This window comes from Tachypleus tridentatus, chromosome 8 (genome assembly GCF_004210375.1).
Source record: "Tachypleus tridentatus isolate NWPU-2018 chromosome 8, ASM421037v1, whole genome shotgun sequence".
NCBI lineage: Eukaryota > Metazoa > Arthropoda > Merostomata > Xiphosura > Limulidae > Tachypleus > Tachypleus tridentatus.
This window is the reverse complement of record NC_134832.1, coordinates 125,711,978-125,730,766: the sequence shown is the minus strand read 5'-3', so window position 1 is coordinate 125,730,766 and position 18,789 is coordinate 125,711,978. Positions and strand designations below refer to the sequence as shown.

The 18,789-nt window shown below is 34.7% G+C and overlaps 1 long non-coding RNA gene across 1 annotated transcript; it reads left to right on the top strand.

Annotated features, from left to right (window-relative positions):
* Positions 1–7,168: 7,168 nt before the first annotated feature.
* Positions 7,169–17,857, top strand: LOC143223433 (uncharacterized). The gene is made up of 2 exons (XR_013012916.1): positions 7,169–7,553; positions 17,275–17,857. It is a non-coding gene; the product is annotated as an uncharacterized LOC143223433 (long non-coding RNA).
* Positions 17,858–18,789: the final 932 nt, after the last annotated feature.

The following is an 18,789-nucleotide window of genomic DNA, read 5'->3' as shown; positions in this document are numbered from 1 at the left end:
AACACAAATTAATACTAGTTCAGTCCTGTATGAAATTATCAGCTGTGATGCCAGGGGTGAGATATGACACCTTCATAAGAGATGCCTGTTTATGTCTTAAGTAAAGTTTTTGATCAAAGTCAATAGAGAGACAATGCATAAATGATAGTGAATTCTCATAGGCAAAATAAAAAAATTAGACCGACATCCAAGCATTTCTCGATCTATTACAGTGCGGATACTCTCACTCTTCGTTTCTTTTCTATCAGCCTCAGGTTATATTAGTTGACAAATAAATGGAAGTAGAAGAAATTCATTGGAGGCCAGCATAGCCGCAGATCACCAGTGTGGCTGCATTGATCTTAGAGGTAATTTGTATAGTAATCGAGTTCATAATCAAAAGATGCCCGAGTCTATAGATAGTAGGAATTATGTAATGGGCTGGATATGTGAGATCACATGTATACCATAGACAAGAAGCTTGACCTACATTTTATTTTTTCTGCTTCGTCCTGGTGGATAATCAAAAAAAAAGTGTATATTTGTAATAAGAGCATTTCAACCTTAATTCACACACTTAACCAGTTTTCTCTGACCAATTACCTTTCTTTGACTGCGCATTTTGAATCTTCATTTTATCTATTTAAACCCCTACTGACTGTCTTCACTTTTGAACTCCTCGGTGCAATTTTTAGTATTCTCTCTTGTAAATACTTCCCCAATTTGTTTAGAGAGATAGAGCTAGCAATGAGTCGTTTTTCCTTGATTTTAGTGATTACGTTTCTGGTGTTGACTTCCATGCTGGAGATGGACTCTTTTATAGGTTTCCTGATCTGATGGATGACGACACATTGTCCGATGATGTGTCCAATAAGTAGGCTCTAGAGAATACAACCACAGGGCTTGCCTTTTTGACACTTAAGTATCCTACATTTTCACCAGCCACCTCAACATTGGTCACCCCGCTGATTCTAGATATGAAGAAGCCAGAAAAAAGCAAATTTAGATGATGAACCCATGACAACCAGTATGTCAGTTGCCAAGCCATCTACCATAAGTCTGCAGACATACCACTGTGTCATTGGATAACTTGATGTCAAAGAGAAATATTTGAAATTCTGGATACAAGTGTGGCTACCCAACGTAAGTGAAGTTATCAATGACTTTATTTTGATAGAAGAGAAGAGAATAAATAATTCGTTTTGTTGTTTGGTTCTTCAAGTAACCGAACCAAACTGTGTGGATTTTTGACGAAAAAGGAATAATTTATTTAAGCTTCAGATTCACTTGTGGTAAAAAATAGTGTAATGGTTTTTGGTATATATGTTTGGCTTGCATTCAGTATTATTTTAAAACAAGTGGATTGTGTGTTATCCATTTACTCTTGATATTTATTGCCAACAAGTCACAAATATCTATCAAAATCTGATTCTTATTCGGCCCTTATACAAAATTTGACATTTAGCGAGCCAGCCAGGAATGTACAGTGGTAAACGAAGGTTAAAGAAGTCGTAAATAACAACCTATATAAGTACAATTGTAATGGTATCGAAAATAGTGTAAAGATTACAACCACGCAATTTAATCATCTCAACAAATGTTGATAAATGGATAGAAAGAGGTGAGTGACTTGGGCTCACAGATGATAGACCACCAGAGCTTGTTAAGAGGCAGAATGAAAGAGAGAGAAAATATTGGTAATGTAAAGAGAGGAGGAGAAACAGAGAAGAGAAAAAAAAGAAAGGCATAAAAAGGAGAAATGAGAGAAATGAAAGATTAGAAATTGAGAAAATAACAGAAAAAAAGAGAAAAATAGAAGAGAGACAGATTGAAAATAAAGATATTAAGAGCAGAAAAAATAAATAAGAGACAGGGGAAAATTAGAGAAAGAAAAACTTGAAATATATATATATATGTAGAGGGAGAGAGAGAAAATAATAGCACAAAATGAAAAAGAAGAAATGAGAGAAAGAGGAGAGATGGAAAATAAAGAGAATAAGAACACAAATTGAAATCGCCATCGAACTCACCCAACAAAACGATGAAGGACCTAGAAATGGCAGTGGAATCAGAGTCAGCAGACCCAAGCTGACCGAATCAGATGAACAGAAAGACGACATGAATGCTTTTCTGGAGAGGCATGAAATATTCATCCAAAGTCAGAACTAGTGCAAAAGTAATTGAACAGGATGTTTTAGTCAACTTCTCATAGGAAAAGGTATACAAGTTTACACAAGCATGACATCAGAATATACCATGGAATAATTCGAGTTCAAAGTAGCCTTGTTGAAACATCATGAACTTACCAACGATAAATTTCGTTGGAAATTCAGAGAAGTCAAACCTAACACAAAAGAAACAGTATTTTACTTTATTGCAGGACAAATTGACATGGTCAAGTGTGAAAACAGTTTTGAAGGACTGGCAGATCCATTAATGTGTGAACAATTCTGGAGGAAGGAGCACCAAAAGACGTGGATGAGGTTACTAAGCTGACAGGAAGGTTTATGGAAGACCATGGAGGGAGAATAACTGGCAACTCCAAGGATAACCAGTTAAAGTTGAAACCAGTGGTGGCTGACCAGAAACAAGATATCACCAAAAGTGCCAAGGACTCGAAGAAAAAAATGGAGAAGAGAGGTTATATTTGTTTTAAAAAATGGGTCACATTGCAAAGGAGTGCAAATGCATCACCTACAAGCAACAACAGAAATTTTAATATAAAGCAGCTACCTACAAAGACGATAGTAGCAAAAACAAGAAAAGAATGACTGTCACCATGGATTGTACTGCCAAAAGAACAAAATCAAGCCATATTTATATACAAACATTTTGTTAATGCGTTTCTGCACTTCATTCTAACACACTGAAATATTGTATGTAATGTGAAAAGAATAAATACATTTTGTAGGCTGTAGTACTTTAAATTGTATGATTCCATCTGTTGCTTTATCACAAGAGCTGCCATTTTGTTTGATCATGAAGCGATCGCATAAACCTTAATCTAGGCTTCCGCTAGCCATTAGCCACATCGCCATTGGCGAAAAGAAACATTTTTTGGCTAAAAAATCTAGTGTTGGTTTCGCCACAGTGGCGAAAAATAATAATTTTTCGGTTTTGGATGGTTTTCCTTTATTTATTCAGCTCAAGCTTTGGTCTTAACAGCTTTCGTGATTTTTATCGCCATCCACGCCATTAATGATGACAAATGACCAGAGGCGCCCCCAGCGAGTTGAAGAAACAAGAAACGTCTTTAAAAACTACCACTGACTGTAATCTATATTTTCTTTATATATGTATTTTTATGATTTCTGGGATATGACAACTAACAAATTAAATTTAAAAAATATTACTCAGCTGTGCTAATGATTTCTTTTATTTTCATTTCTTATGCTACATGTTTGATTCTGCCCGTGATACACAAACAGTAATCAGAGAAAACCTGACTTCCGTCAAACCAACATATGGTTTGTATCGAAGTGGAAATCCCAAGTTTTGTTTGACAAGTGTGTGAATTGAGATCATGACAACCATTAGATCAGATAAAAAGACGTCTAAACAGTTAGATATATCAAGTTTTTTTTCAAAAGAAGGTCGAAACAACAACATCAACTGATGGTGGGAAATCCACTTCCAAAAGAAAAGACAGCCCTAAAGAAACTGAAGCTTGCAGCAGTGATCAGATTGTCGTTGTGAAAAAATATATACCCGCGATTTTCACAGAGTTGTTAAAGAAACTTGGTTTTCACAGTTTCCTTGGCTGGAACATGTTTCCCAAGAAAATACATTTCATAGCAAATTATGCAGGGACAAGAAGACAAATATTTATGCTACCACTGGGAAAACTGCTACTAAGCCTAAAAAAGATGACTTAGTGAAGCATGCACGGTCAGAAGATCATCGCAGTACAGTAGCATCACAAGTTTTGAAGAAGGACATGACCACTGATGCTGTGAAAGTGGGGTGTAAAGGTGGCATTCAGGCACAGATGGCCACATTACTTGTACAAGCAAAGGAAGCCATTCCAACTGGGAAGTTTCATTTCCTCCTTTCACTATAAGTACTCATTGTAAGAATATTCTTCATTCTAGTGTTAATAAAATACTTTCTGTTTTCTACAGTATTTTATTAAAACAAAAGGCAATTTGGCAATTTTCTAAAAGTGAAACATTTTGAAAATATCTATCAAAAATTAAATAGCTAACCAACTTTTCCAAATATCTTTGTTTATTACTTTAATTGGTGGTCTTATTTCAAAACACAAGTTCTTATATATTTTTTAACAGGGAGTGACCTCTCTAAAGAAACTACAGACTCAGTCACAAAGTGAAACAGAGAGCTTAATATACACCCACAGCCAGTCTTTGGATAATATGTACAATGCCCTAAATCATGTAGTTCAGGATGAAATGCAGGCAGACTTTTGGGCATCGCCTTTCCAATTTTTGCTCTTGAAGCAGATGAAGCAACTGATGCAGGAAACACATCTATAGTGATAATTTATATCAGGTATCTTTCATCATTAGGTGAGGTTACAAGTCGATTCCATGCTGTGCGTGAGCTGACCAACACTGGGGTTGTTTCTATCTACAACATAATGCGTTCAGTGATGGCAGATCGAGGATTGTTTGATGTTGACTTGGTTGGACTTGCAACTGATAGTGCAAATGTCATGGTGGGAATAAAAACAGGTTTTGCTACAAAATTTAAGAAGGAATGCCCCTGGATAATAACAAGTCATTGTTTGGCACACAGATTACAGTTGGCAGCTGAAAAGGCAGAAAACCAGTTGCCATACCTTGTGAAGTACATTTCAGTTTTGAACCAGTTTGCAAAAAGCCTGAAATATTCTCCCAAGTTGTGTCAGGTTCTGGAAGAGAGCAAAGCATTGCATGGAGAGAAAAGCAACAAAATCAAGCAAGTGTTCTACACATGATGGCTCTCTTTTAATGATTCCGTCCAAGCACTAGTCAACTGTATTGCATCTGTGATAAGCAGCCTGCAGGTCGTAGCAATGGAATGTGGTACTCCAGGCAGAGCCTTGCTACATGGTCTAGTCCAGCAAATGTCATCTTACAGCTTTGTCATGATGACACATTTTTTTGGCTGACGCTGTTTGCATTCTTGGACGTTTGTCAAGATCTCTACAGAGAGCTGATTTATTTTATGATTAGGCTAAAGCAATTATTGATGAGTCAATTCTGTCAATTCAGTGCGTGATACACATCCCTGGTCCTTACACACAGACTGCACTGAAGGAACTCCCACAAGCTCCTGATGCCAGTGGTTACACTTCTTACAGAGGCCATGGCCATGACATCAAAGATATTGAAAAACAACGTAAAAAGTACAGATCAGCTGCTGAGTCATTTGTTGAAGAGGTGGTCATAAGACTACAAGTAGTATTCCCAGACACTAACATCATGTCATTTTTTTCAATATTTAGCCCATATCACAGCAGAGTAGTATCTGGTGAGGATGATCTGAAAAAACTGATCCAGCACTTCTCTCCTTTCGTCAATGAGGATGAAGCACTGACTAAACGGCTGATACTAAGGAACATAATGGAACAGGATGCTCACAAAAATAAAAACATGAAGAGCTTCTACAAAGAATACATCCACCAGACCCGTCAAACTTTTCCAAATCTGTCTCAGCTTGCAGCAATTGGATTAATAATTCCAGTTACATCTGTTGACTGTGAGCGGGGAATTAGCAGGTACAACAGCATCAAAACAGATGCCAGGAGCAGTCTGTCTGTAGCCAAGACAGAAATGTTACTGAACTTATCCATGGAGTCCAAACCTTTAGATCATTTTAACTTCAACTGGGTCACTTACAAACACAGACGTGGGTAACATTCCCTGTTGAAGAAATGTGCTTCGAAACCTCAAGTGTCAACTTCTACCACTTCTGTTGGGAAATTTGGCTGCAGAGCTGCCATTGGATTTACCTACTTACTAGTCATACTACCATATTCTAGTTTTAAGTCTTTTTTTTTGTTTCTGTGTTATTTTGAGAAATGTATCTCTTTATTTTCCTCTTTATCATGCTTATTTTGTTATTTTGTTTGTTTTGTTTCTTTTTGGCGGGGAAGATTGCTGAGTAATAAAAAATAGTACAAAATTTAATGTCTTGTAGATGTTCACATAATTACAATTATTTTTTACTGGATGGAATTGATGCATATTAAAAGTCACGCACGGCACAGTTTATGGCGACCTAAAATTATAACTAAACAACTGTCACTGTGGCTAACAGAAAATCACTTTGTTTAGCCAGAGTGGCTAAGAGAGTTATTTTTTTAGTGGAAGCTCAGTTAAAAGTGATCCCTATTTGGCTGAGTAGTATACTAAAAGGGCGGATGAATACATTACCATATATGCCTGCTTACTCTTCCATTGTTTGGAAGGAAGAAGAAAACTAAGATGAGAGGGATTGTAATCCTTCCCTCAAAGCCCATGAAACCTTTCAATTGCGCTGCTCACCAATGTAGTATGTTTTTATTATAAAAAGGTCAAATCTGAACCAATACCAGAAATAGTATTAAAACCTTTTCATGCGAAGCAGAGAAGAGTTCAGTATTATCGTGGGATGTAAAAGTTGGCTGTTTTAAAATGTTGATACTTTGCACAGTCCAAGCCTGTGTTACAAAATATTAAGACTATATTTACATGACGACTAATAACTGAATCAACTATTTTTCGAAGAAAATTAGTTAAACTGGACTTTTAAAACATATTTTTGAAAGTAAAATGCACATATTACATAAGATTTGAACAAAAACATTTAAACAATGTACTACATAATTAACTTATTCCTGAAGTAATAATAATTCAGTAACTATAAAACTATTATTATTAACAGTCTCATTACAAATCTGTATATATGAAACAAATACAAGAATGCTGGATTCTAAATTACGTTTCTGTCATTATTTCAGATATTTTTTCTAGGGAGCAAAATTTAAAATACCAAGAGATGGCGCTCTACCATCGTTGTATCTAAAAATAAAGAATAACCGTTTTAACTAATGTAATTTAATAAATATGAAATATAAATGTTATTTAATTATTTTAAGTAAAAAAAGGAAAACTTTCGTCTTTTTTACCTTTACTTTTTATAAACGAGTGATAACAAGTTGTCCTACAATTTATGACGTCATCACATTTATAAAGTGTCTACGTGTTACGTACGCGTATATTTGACACTAGGTGGTGGGGACGGAATAGCGGGAACGAAGTAAACTAGGTGCTCAGTTAGGAAAGATAATTTATTTGAAAATCGAAAATGTCCGAAGAACATTTTGACGAATACGAACATTATAATTTTGATCAAGATAAGCATATGTACTCTGGACACAGTGGAAAGCAAAGAACCAAGAAGGAAGCTAGTGAACATACTAATTTCTCTGATCCTGGTGGTCATTCTCGCAAACTAGTTACAAAAATGCAGAACACTGAGCAAAACAGAAAGGACGCTGCAAAGGTATCGAAGGAAAAAAAGCAAAATTCTTAGTCATGAAAGAGTACGAGAAACGGTTAACAGCATTAAGCATATATATATATGTACAGGTAAAGTTGATTTAGCTTATAAATTACTTAATCTCATTTATATTTTGAAGTATAACTAATCCTATTAATAACAAACTATAGATTTTGGAATCGATTGAAAGTGTTTGTACCTACTTGGAAGTAGGCCTACTATTTTTCTTTTTTGACTTTAGATGTAATAACTATCATATATTCAGGAGATTTAAGAGATAAGTTTTGTTTCGCGCGATATTGGAAACTGTATGACCGTAATACTAATACAAACCTGTTATACGAATGTTGAATGAAGATTGGTCTATGAACAAAACATGGAAAAAAAACAAAAACAAACCCCAAAACTGGCAACCATCATTTAAAAAACGGTTTACATTAAATAAAGTTTATGTTAAGTTACAACAGCATTATAAACTGCCGCTTTATATATATATATATATAAATTTAAATCATCTGGCTAAAGTAAAGGCAATTCCTATATGGCCTTGCCCCCGACGAGTACAGCGGTGAGTCTGCGGATTTACAATGCTAAAATCAAAAATCAGGGATTCGATTCCTCTCGGAGGTCTCAGCAGGTAGCCCGACGTGACTTTGCTATATAAAAAAAAAACACACACACACTCCTATATGGCCAGATGCATTGTATAAAATCTAGGTGACCTATAAACAGGTCTGAAACCGCATGTGACGTCATTGTGTTTCATTTCAAGTGAAAACTGTACAGTTATTTTAAAATTAAGAACATTTATGTCTATGTGACTGTTTTAGTTTTTGGCCAATGTTTGGACTTGTAAACTAAATTATTGAAGTGGGTTTGTCATAACATATTCAATACACGCACAACATCGAGATAAACACATAGCCAGAGGCATCGATAGACACACGGAGCTCGTGTCCTGATTCTATTTCATAGTGCTCCGAATTTCCAGTTGGTGTTTATAAACCAGAATATAAAGCCATGATCGAATCCATACTGAAACACCAAGAATTCCTGCACTTATGGGCCTGAGCCCTGAATCTTTAAAGCATCCATCGTAACTCTGCACATAACTTGTTCATATCAATGTCTCAGACCAATTAAAACGATGAAAACCCTATAGCGTAGCGATTTCGAAAGGTTCACGTGAAAACAATTGGATTGTAGTGTTTTATCGTTTTGTATTAAGACTTCTCGAATCTACCTGTTTCTTAAACTAATTAAAACAGTATTTAAGATAGATTTGCATCTCCATTACATACTTCATAGATTGTACTTGCTGAAGACCAGTAGTGTAATAATGTATAAACGATATCGAAAAATGCACTGAATTATCTTTCAATTAGTGCGGCGTGTTTTATTTATTTTGTTTTGGCTTGTTTTTGATTGTAACAAACTAATATAATTAGTCAGAGGTTGGATTTCTGTTTATAACGCAGTCCCTCCTTTTGATCTTGTTTACTTAACTCTATCACTATTAATTTTCTCTAAATAAATAAATAAATGTATTATATATATGCATACACATATATGCAGGGCTTGTTTGTTTTGAATTTCGCGCGCAGAGTTACACAAGAACTATCTGCGTTAGCCGTCCCGCTTCCCTTGGATATTAGGTTGATACATTCTAAGACGACTATATCAGGGTGTGAATTCAGAACCTATTGTAGTATAGAAGAATAGTCAAATATATTTTGAACAGTTTTATTTTCCAGAAACATAAAAAAAAAAAATTCGTAAAGAAAGTAAAGTAACTTAAAAATTATTTGTGATAAAAAAACTTTATCATTGTGTTAAATATTTCACATTTATATTTGATATCACAAATTTATCACATTTTATCAGAGTCTGTTACAATGTTTTTTCACCGTTGTGGTGCTTCAAGTTAGACAATACTGATTGTTTACCCAAAGAAGTCACGGACAGACATACAGACACGCTCAAGAATAATAATATTATAATTATTATAACATTATAAATTTAAAAAAATGATTCCTTATTTTACAAATGAGTATGTGTGCAAAATTTCAGGTTTCTTGGTCCTTCCCCTTGGAGCTATTGCAGTCACACATACACAGACACGTACATACACGTCTGTCTGTAATGTCTGTTTGTAATATAAGGAACCACTTCTTTTTGCTTGATTAAAAAGTTGTTTGCACCACGCATATGGATAAGTAATAATACTCAGGTGCACACTCTCTAGGTCCATTTAGTATGGGTGCAAAGTTTCATGTTTCTAGGTTCTTTCTTCTTGGAATTATGGCAATCACACACAAGTACGCCATTTAATTATTATAGATATATTTCTGGCTTGAAAAAACACTGGGTATTGTATGTACCATTTTTATATATATGTTAAAAACATGTTTGCGCCATTTTACGCTTCTTATTTTGGTTTTTTAAAACATCATCTTTCATGAGGTACTGTTTTTCATTTCTACTGTCATTAATAGATTAATGACACTATTAATACAAACTATGTAAAAATGAAAAGTGTTCAGTGGCTTTATTAGTAGACCAAGTCATGCAGTAAGACGTTTAAAAACAATTGGTATAATTATTGTTATATGCTTAATAAGTATATTGTTCCTACATTAATTCGGAAATTCTACCCACTCTGATGCATCAGGAGTAAGTTTAAAGGCTTATAATGCTAAATATCGGGATCCAGTCGGTGGGTAAGCACGGATAACCCTTTGTACATTTTTTTAGTTTAATGACAAACAACAATAAGCATAAAGAGTTTTGTATTTATGATGCTTAATGAATGATAAATTATGAATCGTAATGTGGAATGAAGGTACGAGGGAAACTTTCGCGTACTGAAAAATGGTGTATTACAAAATTTATTTTTATCCTACAAGAAGACGTTTGGTTTGGGTTATTTTGAATTTAAGAGGGAAGATAGTTCACATCGCTTGCTGCCAATTCTTGAGCAACTCTTTTATCAAGGAAAAATAGGATTGACCGTCACTCTTAACGCCCCAACAGCTGAAAGGGCGAGAATATTTGGTGATGAAGTAGAAATTTACCTAGATATCTTCTTGATGTATCTAGAGTTTTTTACATGTTCTAGATTCACAGAAAAATGGCTCGGCATGGCAAGGTGAATAAGACACTGGACTCGTAATTCGAGGGTCGCGGGTTCGAATCCCGTCACACCAAGTATGCTCGACCTTTCAGCCCTGGGGGCGTTATAATGTGACGGTCAATCCCACTATTCGTTGGTAAAGAGTAGCCCAAGAGTTGGGGGTGGGTGGTGATAACTAACTGCCTTCCCTCTAGTCTTACACTGCTAAATTAAGGACGGCTAACGCAGATAACACTCGTGTAGTTTTGCCCAAAATTCAAAACGAACAAACTAGACAAAAATTATGACGCTATTTTTAGTTTGTCTCCTAGTGCCAGTGTTGCTAATGGCTGTTTTCGGCTCTTTTTTCCCATTTGATTTCATTTTTACATTTTCTTGAAATGATGTGTTATTAATTTTCTATACGCATTTATTCTACCCCAAACCCCCCTATTAGACTAGAGATTTATAACGCTAAAACTGTGTTTTGATACCTGTAGTGGGCGGAGCCCAGACAGTTCATTAAGAAGCCTTGTGGTTATCAACAAACACAATACAGCATTCAGTTACCTGGCTAATATATTGTTAAAGTGTTGGGAAAATGAGCGGGTAGACACAATGACTTTACATATTTAAATACTTTTGTTGGGAACTATAAGAATATAAAAACTGTTTTTGTTTGTTTTTTTAAATAAAGTTTTGTTTAAAAAACGAAACTTTTTTATAATTTAAGTGTAGGTTATTAAATCTTTATTAGATGGTGATCTGTACTCTCCAGATGGCTCTAAATAAAAGAAATTTAGGCTTACAGTAACAGCTGTTGTGACACAAACACTTAAAATTAGGCTAAATATATTTTTAACACTGTTTTCCATATCTAGTGCCCCACCCTACTCCAGTGGCTTAATGGCATACTTGAAGACTTGTACCGCACGAAATGTGGTTTCGATATGAATTGTGGTTTAGCATTTTAGGAGCGTTCTAGCATCGTTGAATGTAACTATTACTATTTAGGGTTAATACTAATGTACCCTTATAAGACTGTTTTTTAATACTTTTTTTGTGTACAATGTTCTGCTGTCGTATAAATTACATAAAAACATTTTACATAAAATGTATGCTACTGGCCATAAATCTGCTATCGACAAAAACTCAGTTAATTCCACTTTGGTTAGTGTTGTTTGTCACATAGCTATTTATGCGAAGACGGTTGCAGAATATTATGCAGTCACACTTCTTTGATGACATAGTGCCCCAGTTGAAGTGCAGTTCTGAAACAGTGTCTATGACGCTAGGAATGACCTTTGCATAAAAGCTTTGAGACAATGCAAGTACAGTAGTTGTTCATAAGGAAATCTATTATTACGAAAGAGCAGTTGAACTGTCGAAAAGTTAAAAGGATGTAGTCTTCGTTTTGGTTGTTTCAACTACAATGAGAACGCAACCTTGACTTGAATATGTGTGAAACTTCATAAAATGCATTGTGAAATCAAAAGTCCATTCTATAATATTCAATAAGGTGGGTATCGCTTCAATTATACAAGAAATGAGGGATGTCAGAAGGACCCTTATAAAATATATTTATTTCACTGTATATTAGGTTCCAACATGTATGTCAAGAGACTTTTATTTCAAATCATGGTTAGCTACTTTCCCAGAAACTAATTGCAGATGGTAAGAACATCTTCCTCCCTTGTACCTATATGTACTTCGAGCAAAAACGCTTTTAGTAAAGACTAGTGTACTGTCTCTTCGTGGGTTAAGGATTACTTATTTGCTTGAACTTAGATCCATTAGTTTAAATTCAGCTTATAAGTTATAGGAAGGTTATAAATCAGACTAAATACATAAAAGTAAAGACTAGTCACTGTCACTTCCAAGTTCTATGTAATTAAAAATAAATTTAATTACTTCAGTGTGAAGACAAAGAAATGATAAAAAACTAACCTAATTGGTTAGTGTTAGGCTTAACACATTCAGTTTTGACAATAGGATACTGTTATTTAGTATTCAGTATCTGTTTGCAGACTATAAGTATACATAAAATAGTTAAAACTAATGCAGTCACACACTTAGGTGTGATGGGTGCAAGGAGTGGGTTTTGTTTAGGAAGTCCAAACTAGTATGTACTTTAAAGGAGACTAGTAGTAAACATGTGCAAGTTGTATATAGTTTGTAGATTGGAGGAAAAGTTAATCTTAAGTTTAAAGTAGAAGCAACAGATAAAGAGAAATCTAAACTGAAATAACAGCAGGATTTCAAGAGAAGCTTAAGCATTTACATGCAAGGAATCCATCAGCTAATAGTGACTTTCAGGAAGTTAGAAAAGTACTGTTAGAGCTAAAAGTAATGAATTTAGTTGTAATGAATCTATTCTGTTGAACAACAAGTTTCAGCCTTTGACTTGTACAGATGAGGAACTCTTAGAGGGAAGGAAAACAAAAGGAACAGAAAAGGAGGTGGATGGTAAACTTAAGGAGGTTGAAGTTATAGGTGATTCCTTGACAAGATGTGGATTGGACAGTCTGTGAGATACATATAGAAAAATAATTATAATATGCCACCCAGGGACATAGGTGGAAGATATAACTAACAGAGCAGGAGATAAAGAGGATGAGAAATTTATATGCAAAAACGGCTCGTTTGGGTTGAGAAAATATTTTACATAGAAGAGCGAACAACGTTTCGACCTTCTTCGGTCATCGTCAGGTTCACAAAGAAAGAGGTAACTGACCGGAAGCTGACCACATGTTTGAAAGGGGTTGTGTAACTGAGTGTCGGAATGTAGAGGGCGGTATTAGATGTTTGAATATATAATTTATTTATTTTATTATATTAATATAGGTATAAAGGCGTTCCTTTATATTGGTTTATTTTGGGTTTAAGTTGTATAAGTAAGGCTTCTTTAATTTTGCGTTTGTTTATGTTTGTTTCTTTATTTAGTATTTGAGTGTTTTCTATGGTTATGTTGTGTTTATTTGACTTGCAGTGTTCGAAAACGTGTGAAGGTGACTTTTTATGTTCTTTGAATCTTGTTTCCATTTTCTACTTGTTTCTCAATATAGAAGTCGTGGCAGTTATCACATTGTATTTTGTAAATAATGTTGGTGTGGTGTTTGTCAGTGTAGTTTTTACATAGTATAGACCTCAGTTTTGTGCCTGGTTTTTGAATAAATTTGGTATTAACTGGAATGTCATATTTTGTTACTAATTTTTGCCAAATGTTGGTTATTTGTTTGCTGATGTCAGGAATATATGGTATACAGCAGTATATGGTTTCGTGATTTTTTGATTCGTGAGATATATTTACTTTAGTTGGTTGATTTTGCTTTCTGTCTAAGTGTGTGCGTATAATGTTTTCTACGGTTTGTGGAGGAAACTTATTGATGTTGATGAAGTATTGTTTTATTTTGTCTAATTCATCGTTAATTTTATCTGGTGAGCATAGTTTTATGGCTGTGTTTATTTGGTTTCTTAGTATGTTGAGTTTTTGTTTTGTTTCATGTGCTGAGTCCCAAGGAATGTATAGACCAGTATGGGTGATTTTTCAGTGGATTTCTGTTTTGAATTGTGTGTCGGTTCTTGTAATTTTGAGGTTAAGAAATGATATTTGATTGCTTTCTTCCTGTTCACATGTGAAGTTAATGTTGGGATGTATAGAGTTAATGTGATTGAAAAAATTAAATATGTGTTCTGTAGATTTGAATCCCGCAACCGTGTCATCTACATATCTGTACCAGTATAGTGGTGGATGTAATGCTGTGTTAATTTCTTGTGTTTCAACTTGTGTCATAAAAATATTGGCTAGAACTGGTGATACTGGGTTGCCCATGCTTAGGCCATTTGTTTGTATATAGTTTTGGTTGTTGAACATGAAGTTTGTCTTTATCGTGGTGAATTCTATGAGAGTTGCTAACTGGTTACTGGGAATTTCTATAGTTGGGTTAGGGTCTCGGATATAGAGTTCTAAGGCTATCTTGCAGGCTTCAGTGGTTGGAACTTCTGTAAAGAGGGACATTACATCGAAACTGGCCATTAAGGCTTTATGATTAAGTTGATTTAGATTAGACTTGAAATTAAAAGAGTCTTTGATGAATGAGCTGGCTGATGTTACATATTTGGAGAATGCCCATGCTATGTATTTACCAAGATTGTAATTAAACGATTCATATGTGGACATTATTGGTCGTAATGGACAATCCGGTTTATGAGATTTGAGGATGCCGTATATTTGCGGTGTGCGTGAGTCGGTTTTACGTAGGTAGGAATAAAGTGTTTGTGAAATTGTGTTGGCTTTTTTCATTTGTAGTAGTAATTTGTTCAGTTGCGTCTCGTGTGTCTTTGTTGGATTTGTGTGTATTGGTTTAAATTTGTTCGTGTCTGATAGGATGTTATTCATTTTTAGGATGTATTCATTCGTGTTCATTATGACTATAGCGTTACCTTTATCTGCTTTTAGAATTTTTATGTTTTGTCTTGTTTTAGGTTTTAATGGAATTAATGTCTCTTTTGTAAGGTTGTTTTTAGTTTTCTGTTTTGTGAAATTATGTTGATGGTTTTGTGAGAAAATTTTTTGAAAAATCGTTTAAGATGTTGTTTTTAGGTGTTTCTGGAAAATATAAATTTGTAATTTTACCTGGGAAGTTTGGCTGTTGGATGTCAATAAAATTATCTAAGTTGTCTTCTTTCTGTTGGTTGTTTTTGGTTGTTTCTTTGTTTTTGTTCTCTGTAGAAAGTATCACAAGTCTCCTGGCTAGGTCTTCTAAACATGTTTTGATTTCTATGGTTGGAATGTACCTAGGTGCTATTGCGAAGTTGAGTCCTTTGTTAAGTAGATGTATCTCGTCTGTGTTTAATTGTCGGTCGGATCTGTTAATTATGAGTTAGTCAACGGTTTGTCGTTTTGGTGTCTTTTCTCTTGTTTGCATCTTAGTTTTTCTAGTTTTTTGTTGTTGAGCCTGTGCATTTGAAGGTTATAAGGATTGATAACTTGCACCTAACTACATTGGGGAATCACAACTATTTTTTGCGTATTGTGAAATAACGTGCTAACAACAGAAGGAAGAAGTGTGTGTATTACCTTTTCTGCATTACCCAACTCCCCCTTACTTTGCGATTATCTCTTTCGTGATTAAATCACACACATTTTACCAGTTCCAACAGTCGCATGCACAACACTAGCACTTATGCCTGTTCCATCAAAAGCACGGCAGTAACTTCTAATTATGAAATGTGATATTCAAAGACTGCTCCTTATGGATTTTGTGTTTCACAACAACAGTAAAACATATGTAACTGTTATTGCATTTACAATTGGAGATAAGTACAGAGGAATGTTGTACTCGTGATACCTAGGTCTTCAGTATCACCAAGAAACACCCTTTCGTCTTCCAACAGCACGCATACAACATCTACTTAATTCGGCTGATCACGTCTGGAACTCTCGAGACAGGCAGCTTGCAAACCGTTCGAGGCGATTTATACTTTGACAAAACACACTAGAATACTTTCCAAATTAGAAGGCAAAATAGTAACAGTATAGATTAAACTAGCTTAGGGCACCAGTTAAGGAATCAAAAATTGTATGAAGAACAAAGATAGATAATGTTCCCAATTTTTTCTTTTGTTATTAAACCCTTAATGACCTCGTCAAGTGTTTATTTCATACCCTGTTTTCTGAAAGTAATACTTTGTTCAGTTAAGTGATTAAATACGTGCATTTATACATTTATAGTCGGAAATCTATAAAGAAAACTGAAAACGTATCCTATTTTAGTGTGTTTTTCCCTCTACTCGGGCAAGAATCCGAAAACTAAATCGCCACCTCGGACAGTTTTCAGTTACCATAATAAAAAGGCAGTTTATTCAGCCAAACAACTCTTGGTGTTGGAAGCCAAAAATCTGTATAAATAAAGTGGGAATGTGTCATATTTCGAGAGTTTTTAATCCAGTTTTCCGGCTACAATCCTAACAAAACAGTTTTGTACACTATATTGCAGATTCCAGTTACCATACCAAACATTACGGTTATCGAGCCAGCTAACTGTCGGAGATGGTTGTCAATACACACGAACCTATATAATGGATCATCATGATAGTAAGATGCTGGATAGGTTTCGCAAGTGGTTAACATAGGTAATGATTTGGACTAACATTTAAATACGCATGTGCTATTAATTGTTATATTGGGAATACTTATGTGGTGAGGAAATATGGGATGTAATCTATCACATCAATCGCCATATTTGCGTAAAATGAAATTTGAGTATGATGTGGGCTATTTTAAACCCATTTTCTGTTCATGTCAGAAATCTTCTAACAATGACGTATTTTTATGTACGGCTTCGAATCCTCGTCACATCAAACATGCTCACCCATTCAGCCGTAGGGCGTTATAATGTTACGGTCAATCCCACTATCCGTTGGTAAAAGAGTAGCCCGAGAGTTGGCGGTGGATTGTGTTGACTAGCTGCCTTCCCTCTAGTGTTACATTGCTAAGTTAGGGAAGTTAGCGCGGATAACCCTCACGTAGCTTTGCGCGAAATTCAAAAACAAACATTTTTGTGTACATACACAAAAACGCGTTTATCAGTTTGTACTTTCCTCTTATAATGTGTGTAACTTATAATGTTAGTAGTAGTGCAACGAATTATGATTAAGTTGGCTTGTTTCTTATCCAGTTTTTTTTATTTTTACAGAATGATGACGGATCACTGGGAGAACGAAAAACATCAGACACTCAAAGAAAAATTTTAATAAGAAAATACTTTTATAAATCTGTTTTAACTGGTGGATGGGAATTTCAGGGTGAAGTGCTATTATTCTGAATATTTTTACACTTATTTTTTTACATTACTTATTTCCATAAGTCGTAATAAAAAGTATTTGTTATTACAAGTTACAGTTTTTATAGTGAGGAAAAATATTTTTGAAACAGGTACGACGTTTTGATTACAGATTTAAAATTGTTGAATGTTGATTTAAATACTAAAACTTGCGTACTTGAGAATGAAATGTACTCGTCCTTACTGTAAAACTGAACTTGTGATAAAATAATATTGAAAATGTAGTTTATGTGTATTTGAATTCTTATTCCGATTTTCTTTTCTGATAGCTTATGAAATACCAGTTTTCGAAAGGTTTCAAATTATGTTAACGTTTTTGAAGACACATTGGTGATTTTTGTTAATATTGACACATGCAAGTGTTTTATTATTATATTTTGTTACAAGTAATGTATCGTTCATTCAGAATGGTTGAATAAATTGTTTTCTTTCTTTGCTTTCGTCCATTTTTTAGCTGAACATTGGAACATTTGAAGCTGAATATTTAAAAAGCGCAGATAGCCCTAGTGTAGCTTTGCGCGAAATAAAAAAAAAAACAATATTTAAAAATTGAGAAGCTTAACTGAGGGTGGCTTGTTATAATGAGTCTGAATTTTCTATAAGACGAACTAAAAGCTAATAGTTATATGTGATTAATACAGTGATATTTGTTAATGAAAATAGTTTATATTTTAATTATATTGATGTATATTTTAAATAAAAGCACTGTGTGTCGCAAATCTTAAGTAAATATGTTGTTATAATTTTAATGTGAAGCAAAATTCACATACGATTATCCGCAACAAAATGTCTTGTCCCGGTTGTGACGTAATACTCGGTCAACTTCGCCGTCAGTAAAGACAGTTACACCTTTGAGCAGTGATTTCCATATCTGTACGCATTCAAGCAGGGTAAGTTAGAAGCAAAATATCAGCATCTTGTCTGGTCACAGCGACCCTTGCAATCCAAACTCAGGCAGAGGAAGATTGCCATTGGCCGACTGCTTTATGGAAGTTTGGATTTGCGGATTAGATTCTAGAACATGTTTCCAACTTAGAGCCAGGTTAGTTTGCAGATTTAAAATGATTTGCTGTATTTCTGGGAAGGTGTTAATAATACTGCAGGTGTTATGCTTCCCAAAATGCCCCCCCCTCCCCAGTGGCACAACGGTATGTATGTCACAGACATACCAGATTTCAATATCCGTGATGGGAAAAGCACAAATAGCCCATTGTGCAGCTTTGTGCTTAATTCTAATCAATCAATGTTATTCTTCGTAAAATAGATGGTACGTGGTCTGGTTTTCATATAATCAGTGTTGTACATCTAAGTACATGAAAGTCTGTGCTAACCATTTGAATTGTTTTGTCCGAAATCGCAAGATCCGTT